This window comes from Olea europaea, unplaced genomic scaffold (assembly GCF_002742605.1).
Source record: "Olea europaea var. sylvestris unplaced genomic scaffold, O_europaea_v1 scaffold74, whole genome shotgun sequence".
Lineage (NCBI taxonomy): Eukaryota > Viridiplantae > Streptophyta > Magnoliopsida > Lamiales > Oleaceae > Olea > Olea europaea.
In genome coordinates, this window is record NW_019265805.1 from 200,608 (window position 1) to 210,193 (window position 9,586).

Sequence of the window (9,586 nt, forward strand, 5' to 3'; positions counted from 1 at the left end):
TTTTTTGTGTATTATAATTTTAAAATTTAATTTTTTTTATTAAAGGGACCATGTTTTAAAAATATCACACAGTACACCCAAAATATTAAGGTCAACCCTACATCTAAGTACTACTGTGCAACTTCTCCATTTCCTAGGTATCAAAAAATCTTCACCTCTAGTCCTCTACAACCACGTATTATGTTAATTGCTGAAGATTATATTTACGGTCTGTTTAAGCCACATTATTTCAAAAAAACAAATTTTTAAATAATGATTTGACATTATTTCAATCACACATTTTTCAATAAAATAATATTACACGTAAATAAAAAAAATTCTTTATTTCTTAACCACACATTTCCCATCAATACATTATTCAAGAATGCATTATTACCAAAATAATGTGGCTCAAACACCCCCTCAGTAGCAAATATAATAGAATAAAATTCTATGACATACTTAGATGAAAATTAATTCAATACAGCCTGGCGCTCAAGTCATGCGATAAAGTATATTGGGTGTGGAAGAGATATAGATACGGTTTACAAAAACTTTCCTTCAAAGGAAAGGGCAGAGTATTTATAGGTGGAAGAAGCTCTATCTGAATGCTTAACACGTGACTTTATTTTAATACCTCATTTGTCATGCTTAATTATGTCAATTTATAGCCATCATAGGTATGGCTTTCCATAGTCAGAGTATAAGCTAAAAACGAAGTATCGTTGTTGTAGAGTTGTTACATCAATTATTTTGTACGGTGTACTTTGGGCAACTTTGTCAAAGCGAGGCTTGTAGTAGATGTTCATCACCTAGATATATACTGCAGTGGAGAGGTGATGCATCGCCTCGAATAACAATAACATTCTAAACAATGCATCTAAAAGTATCTCATGATCGTATCAAAAAAGGCATGAAGAGGAGACGATGGGAATTTGAGTGTTTCCCTTGTATAGCCTCTTCTTATTTGGCTGTCATGTGGCCCACATTGTAGAAAAATATGTAACAATATCACTTTTAACAAAATCTATTCTCAAACAATGGAGCTTAAATAGGGTTACCAGTTTTATGTTACTGAAATTTTTTTCAAAAGCTTTGTTGAAAATTAATTTTTTTTCTTTTTATTATTTTTTTATTTTTAGGAGAGTTAGCGGCTAGAGAATAAATGTATGTAAAACAAAGTTGTCAGAATCAAATGCTAAGAGAGCAAATCTCTTTGCAAGAAAGAAGGAAAGGATAAGGCTGCCAAAATTATGGTGATGATGGAAATGGAAGCAAGAATATTCATAATATAAGTGAATTTCTTGGTCATCCATGCGGGATTAAAGCTATTTTGAACACACGGCCTTCGTGAAGTTATCAATCCCTCAATTCTATTGTTTACTGGTGCAAATTCATTTTTTCCCGTGTTAAAAATTTTCCTTTTTGTTAAAGTTGAATCTCATCGTCTAATAACATTAGCTTATGGGGATAGGACAAATTTATTTACGGAATTTCTGAAGATCCTTGAGTAACTTGGATTCATTTTTCAATTTATGAGATGTGCGTAATTTTGCTCATCAAACCACATCATCTAAAAGCTTAAGCTAGCAATTAGGACACAAATTTATTTATTTATTTAAATCTTCTTCGACATTTTGGACATGAAATGTGATTCCTACAACAAATGTGCACACCTCCAATTTATTAAATGATAGACTACGAAACTGTATTTTGAGTGGCAATTGGTACGCAAGAGTGGTTAACTAATGGATTTGTAATTTCGACATCTAAGTTCTGCAAGGCCAATACAAACCGATAGATAGAACATTTATTTTTGTCTGCATTAAGCATCACAGGCTCAATAACCGAGAATTGCATCCACTTTACACCTGTTACAATGTGGAAGCGGAATTGTCCAGAAATTAAATAAAAAAAATTTAATTAAATAAACAAGATCGTTTATGTAACATCCCTAAAATATTTTTAGGGAAAAAAATTATTATCTATTCTATATATTATATTTGATTATTTTGAAAATGACGGACTTGGATGAAGTATATTTTAAATTATTATATTCTTGAGGCAAATAGTTGGATTTTGATAGAGTGATGATAAGTATATCAAATTACACTCGTTGGAGAGCCCGTATTTAATTATGTATTTTAGGCTCGAGAAAAAGTTAATTCTAATAAGTTTGGCTCAAGATATTGAAGGTTGTAGAAGTTGTTATTTAATTGGAATTAGAATTTACCAACTTTTAAAAGGGGTAGCCACGTGTGCTCTTCTATAGAGATAAGGTGGTGGATATGAGATTGTAGTTAATTGTTATTTTATCACATTTTGATGACGATTAATGTAAATTGATAATTATAATCCGATTTTGATATAATTCAACTCCGGATATTGTTACTAAATTAAATTAAAATATTAGTCCTTACGTTTATTTTACCTGCACTACATGAGTGGATAAGGTGATTGGGATACTTCTAATTAAGCAAAATCCAAATTAAAACTAATCTAGAACTTATCATATGAATTAGATAAATTTTCCATCTCCTGCTTGGCCATGCGTTTAAAGATTTATTGGTTTTAAAAATTATTTTCACCAACTAGAGATTTTACAGAGATGAGATAAAATTTTATGAAGTCATTTTTATCCTATATTTTGATAAAGGATAAAGGTTTAAATGTAATCTTATATGTGAGATATTCAAGTACTATCATACATGTGTCATATCATGGTTTGGGTTATCAAATTTTAAAGTTTATCCAAGTGGTACACGTTTTCCCCACCGTCAAAATTGTACCATGACTCAACTACCATTTTTTTACTATAAATAATGTGCATTTGTACCTTGATTTTCCACCAAGAAATTTTTACATATCAGACAATAGAGAGAGAGAGAGAGAGAGAGAGAGAGAATAATTTCGAAGATTCAGTCACCAAAATTTTGATGCAATCGAGAAAGTAGAATATGGGGGTGTTTGATAGACATTTTTATGTAAAAATACATTTTAGAATAGCAAATTGATGTGAAATGTGTGGTTGAAAAATGAAGAAAAGTTTTTGATTTACGTGTAATATTATTTTAATAAAGAATGTGTAGTTGAAAAGAAGAGAGAGAAAAATACATTTTAAATAAAATATGAATGAATTACCTGCAGACATTCGTTTTTTAAAAGAAATATGAAATCCTACAGGATTATAAGAAGGCCTAAGATGGGTGTCACTTGGTCACGAAATTACTCCATAAGATCAAAGTGGTATGAAATGCATAATTTTTATTGTTATATATTTGTATATGAAAATTGCACGTATCTTATTGGGTGTTTTTGAATACTCACTCTTACAAATTTTTAAAGGTTAGTTCAATTTAATTGAAGTTGTGACGAATTGGTGACGCAGACAGCCAAGTGACTCGAAGAAAGGAAAAAGAAATTAAATATTTAGTTTCCTTTTTTTTCTGTAATTCTAAATTATTTGCTAGTTTTATTTGCTCAAAGACTCTTTTGGTTATTTTAAATTGATATTTATCGTTGAAAATAAAGAATTTCCTTTTATTTAAATCGTTCCACAATTATTATAAAAGAAAACAGCGTTTTTCTTAACATCCCGGCGTTTTTGGAAATTTGGGACGTTGCAGTTTAGATGTCCACGTATATGTTAAATCAAGGATAAAGAATTTGAATTTTTACCTAAATTGATGACTAATTATTTAATTAATTCAAATCACGAAATTCCACCTTTTTGGATCATAGACTTCTAGCTTTTAATTGCAAGAACTTGATACATCAAATCTCCAAGTCTTCTATTGTATTCTCCAAAATCAAAACTACACCAATGAGTGGACGTTTTTTTTAATTATATCAAGAAACTAATTTTTAAACTGACAATTGAATAAAAGCAAGAAAAATAATATTTTCTCTCTTTTTTCCTCTCTTCAATTTGAACACTATGGATTTATGTAAAATGATTAGAAATTCTAGGTTCTATATAATCTCTAATTATAGAGACAGAATAGTTCTAATTCTTGTACAATAATAATTTCACATTCAAATAAGAGTTCTAATTAAAATCTAAGTAGGAGTTTTACCTAAAGTCCAAATTCAATTAGTACACATTTAATTACATGTGTAGTCCTAAAACTTTATAATTAAGTTTACAAATTTCATAATAATTATAACTAAGTACAAAATTTTATTGTAATTACAGTTAATCTCAAAATTATTACATTTACTATAATTCAATTCCAATAATTTATGGAGCTGACATAGGGACCTGATATAACATATATTATCCAAACTCCAATAATTAGATATGTCTAGTAGACTTTAGACCACACAATCTAATTATTAGTCTTTGCTTTTTCCACCAAAGACACAGAAACCAATAAATTTGTAATGATTTCCTCTAACCTGTTGTATATGTATTTTATCCTCGTCCGAGATTTAATAATTAGGTACGAGCATAAATGACTGTTTTGCCCTTTTATTTATTATCACTAGCTTAAGTATCATTTTCTTCAACGATTATGTAAACTAATCACAGATGTCGAAGTTTAACCGTCGCTAAACACTTAGCTCAAATTTTAATCATTCAACAGTAAATACTTAAGTAATCACTCTACCCATTTTTCAAGGTGACGATTCTCGACACGAATTCATGTTCTCTACCTTGCTTATTTTCAAATTCTTAGCTCATCAAGATATTTAACCAATCAAATTAATATCACCCATTGATGATCAAAGAACCACTAAAATCACGAAAAAATATACATAACACTATTAAGGGATTTATATGAAATACACAGCGATCAAGTGAAATTTAATTCTTTGCACGGTTATGCTGTAGGAATTAAATTTGACACGTGATCCGTTCAATAGACTACAAGTGTACTAGTACCACCTTTAACTATTTTTGTAATAAGGACAAATCACAAACGTGAATAGTGAATCGATCAATATTACAACCTTCCAGTACAAGGTGTCAACCCTTATACATTGATTATGAACAAATTATTTATGATCAAAATATAAGTTGTGTCACCCTATATTTCTCAACGCAAGTATCCAATTTATATTATCACAAGTGATTATAGGCACTTTAATTCACATGCTTAATAATAAATAAATGTAATAAATAAAATAAACACATTTTTATTTAATATAACAATATTGTTATTTTTACATCAGCAAAACTATACTTGATATATTTGATAGGTTGATAGGATTCAAACCTTAGCATGCCATTTAGAAATCCATTCGTTAATAGGATTCAATTAAGTTACCGTTGCCAATTATGAGTTGATGCATGGTCAAATGATAGCCTCTGTAGCTTCACACACTTGATATATTTGATAACTTGTTAAACTATTAATATGGGTTGCAGTGAGGGTTCCGAAGTAGTAGAATGGTAGAATGACCACTTTTCAGGTATTATTGGCATTAATATTTTTCTTAATTTCAATGAATTTAAATGAATTAATCTAGAGACCGTAGCAAATATGAGGCTTAAGGAGAATCTGCAATGATTTCAATGATGTTTGAAAAGTCTGTATCATCATGGACGGTTAATATCTGGGAGATTCAAGTATAAAAGTTTTGCATAATTTCATTGAATATGCCTCTAGCTTTCATACCTAGAATATTATGCTTGAATGCTTAAAAGATTTATCCAACTTTAGGGTTTCATTGTATTGTATAGAGTAGCCGCTTAAATACTTCTCTCTTGTACTCATATTTGATATAGAAAAAATTATTTTCTTACATTTTTGTGAATTACAAGTACCAGAGAGTGCAAATGAAGTAAACCCAATTTTACTTGTGGGTCATTTGGCATTCACATATTATAACTATTTTACTTGTGGACTAAATTACGTATACTGAACTAGAGAAAAAAATCGATTTGAATATACGGAGACCAAGATCGATCTATCCTAAGATATCAGGACTTATTATTAATTATTAAGATATTTTTCCCAAAATCAATATTGCTAGATTGAGTTTTAACTATATAGGGATTTAATTCCCAAAATAAATTACACACATCTACATTGAATTCCCAAAATAAATTACATTGAACAAGTAATCACACTCCAATAATTTCCTGAAACCATCAGTCTTCATAATTTCCTGAAACTAACTCAAATCTCCACGCATTAAAGATTGGGTCAATATGTTAAATATTGTAAATAAATATGATTAAATAGTTAAAATTAAACATATCTGATTTGTTTACCCTACAACGTAAATGGATATAAAGACTTCAAAGGGGTATAACATATTCAAAGTCTCCAACTAAATCTAGTCCTCGTATCCTCAACTTATCAAAAAGTCAATACCTTTAAGGTATGTGCCAAAGAAAGGCACGAGTGTTGACAACCCCACCATCTATACATTTGACACTTGCCTTAATGATTAAGAAAATGCCTGATCATCATTTACTAAAACTCATAAATATGTTTATATCATCTACTAAACTCATTTTTTCAAAATTTATTTTCAATCATACATTACATTTCGTAGGATTCACAACTTTTACCAATTTTCCCATCAAATCTTACCAATTAGGCAACGGCCTAAGGCCTTAGATATTTGAGGGACCTCAAAAATAAACCATTTGTTCTCTGGTTCTTGTAGACAGTGGGAACATATCTTGTTATTGCAAATTATTGCATGACAGGAATGACCTTTATGATTTGCTAAAGAAATGAAGGTACTGTCCTTGGTTTCTTCATTTTGCTTTATTTCCACTCGTCATTCATTTACCAATATGGGTTGATTCCCTTTCCTAGAAAATATGCTCATGCCAATTTCCTAAATTTGTGGATTTAATTGAAACTCAAAAAAGTTTAACCATATTTTCTTACCTTCGTTTCAGTCCATGATAATCTTTGTCAAATTTTTAATTTGTGGAATCACACACATTTAAAGAACATTTTAGTCCAACCTATCCTTTCCATCCAATCTCATCTTTGCATTGACATACGTTATGTGTTAGTTGGACAATAAAAGAAAATATTAGACAGCATTAAAAAATAAACAACCATCACAAATTCACGACATATTTATAGAATACTGCCAAAGAAATCCATTTTGAGGAACTTTTAATCATTTTCAAACAAGCTCTTAGCTCTCAACATTTTTCATGAGCTCGATTTATAGTACTAATTAAACAATAAAAAGATATTAAAACTTTTTCCATAGTAATCTACATATTTGTCCAGCACTAAGCATGGCTCCTAAATATGTGATATGACAGTAAACATGTGGGCCTTTCCTGTTTTAATAGGAATCCTCATCTTTGAGAATTATGTTAGTTGTTATTATGTCCTCTGAGCATGTTTCCTCAAGAATCAATAGAAAATAGCTATTTATTTTTTTTTTATTTTTTCATTTTACTCAAACTCGTGTATTTCTGCCTAGTATAGAAATTAAAGAAGATTAAGTTATGAGAAAAAAGTTATGTTTAAGTTCTTCAAGGATCAAAAGGTGAAAATATCATACCTGAGGGCCTCATCATAATTATTTGATAGCCCCGAGAAACCGACCCCAATAGTCCCTTTTCTAGGAACCACCTTGGTGAGCCTTTCTTCGTCAACGAATTTAGTTCACAGATTCGCCTCACTTTCTCCACCAACAAGCCTAGTTTGCAGCTCTGCCTCACCGAGTGACTCCAACAAGATACATCAAGGTTAACAAAATGTAGCTCACATGTAGCATCCAAGTTGGATGAGGTTCAATCATTTTGAGCCACTTTCAACGAGCCTGGAAGGTTGTTACTACGTAGATGAATATGTGGATCGCTAGATTCTGACATTTGCTCAGCAGATTAGCACCTTGAGGACGACAGGATTCAACCAACCCAGTTTGACACAGAACAACTTATTAAGCAACAGGAAATCTCTTTCAATGTGGATGAGGAATTTTATTCAGCAACATAGGTGGTGTGCTCTAAACTGACTGCAAGGAGCCACGTTCTTAATTTCTAGAAACAATCTCGAAACCAATACTAATCTCGGCAAGTTTAATAAATATTTTGGTTTTCCTTCCGAATCCCATGGCCACTCCGTTGTGGCACAACTCTGGTGCCTATCCCGCACCAAGTGTGCCTCAACAGCCGAAGCTGGAGGTGAGGGTCCGCTGGAGCTGCCTCGACAACAGTTGCCGGAGGTTGGAGGTTGCGGTGTACCCAGAAACGTCAAAAGTCATAGTTGGAGGTTGAATTTTGGTTTAGATATTTTATCGATCGCCTGATGGACGAAGTAGTGCTGAGAATTTATGAGAACAAATAAAGGCTGCCTTGCACATCACAATATCCCAATTGTGCCCGTTTTAGAATATCCGCGTCCGACGAAAGACAAGGAAGAGACATTATTTATAAAAATGGAGCGGGGTCCCATGGTTCAACGCGAGGCTTGAATTGAATATCTCCACTATCTGAGAAAAATCTAAAAAACTTTCATACAGCAGGTGGCGGCCCAAGGTTCTTACCACCAGTGAAGATTCGGAGCCGTCGAAAGTGACTACCACTGCGACTGCATCCAACGGAGGCTACGGGAGCCTCGGTGGCGGTGGGGGCACCTGCGGCAGATCTTGGCCTAGTGTTCAGTCTAACACGAAGAGTTGTACTTGGTCCACCGAGACCAAGGGGGATCGAGATCGAGTGGCATGTAGGTCGCAACGCCGCTGCTACGGGAGCCTCGGTGGCAGTGGGGGCACCAGGGCCAGATCTTGGCCCAGTGTTCAGTCTAACACGCAGAGTTCTACTTGGTCCACCGAGATCAAGGGGAATCGAGATCGAGTGGCATGTAGGTAGAAACGCCGGTGCTACGGGAGCCTCGGTGGCGGTGGAGTTCAACACCGAGACCAAGGGAGATCGAGATGGAGAAGCATGTTGGTCCGTCGTAGCTGGACTGTTTTAATGACCATGGAGGCGATTCTCATCAGTAGGATTTTGGTGAAAATTTTGACAGTTACACAGCGAAATTTGTGGAGATTTCCATTTGTACCCGAATGTGAGTGAGTGAGTGGTCGGACCCCGCAAACTTAATGGCGTAGACAGTCCAAATTATCCCCAAAATCGAATAGCTTCCAAATAAACGCACAATTAATTCATGACACATTAATTTAGTGGGTTAATGATGATAAATTTAAGATAACATATTAATTATTAATGACATGTCAAGAATTAATTAGATAGATAGTAGATCTCGACTCTATTTTCCAAAAAGGTATATAGTATGTCATTTATATATTTTATTACATAGTGTATACCAACTTATTTTTTCATTATATTTTTAAAAAAAAAAAAAGTAAGAAAAATATTTTCCCCTCACTTCAAAGCATAGAACAAAATATTTTGATATAAATTATCGTCAAGGACGAGATGTACTACCTAATGAAAATTTGAAAATAAGAATTCCACGAAAAAAATTAAGAAAATAATTACTATAATGAGCAAAATAAAATGTAGTGTAATTAATAAAAATTATAGTGGCAATACAACCATCCTAAAATAAAACTTGACTTCCCTTTGTGGGGACCAAACAAACCACTGGAGAGGTGATTCTTTCATCCTATAATAAAACTTGACCTCCCTTTGTGGGGACCAAACAAATCACTG

At 32.5% G+C, this 9,586-nt stretch overlaps 1 long non-coding RNA gene across 1 annotated transcript; it reads right to left on the reverse strand.

Annotated features, from left to right (window-relative positions):
* Window positions 1-5,887: 5,887 nt before the first annotated feature.
* LOC111391021 lies at window positions 5,888-8,991 on the reverse strand. Its single transcript, XR_002702049.1, has 2 exons — window positions 7,468-8,991; window positions 5,888-6,099 (listed from the first exon to the last, which is right to left on the reverse strand). It is a non-coding gene; the product is annotated as an uncharacterized LOC111391021 (long non-coding RNA).
* Between the last annotated feature and the right edge of the window lie 595 nt (window positions 8,992-9,586).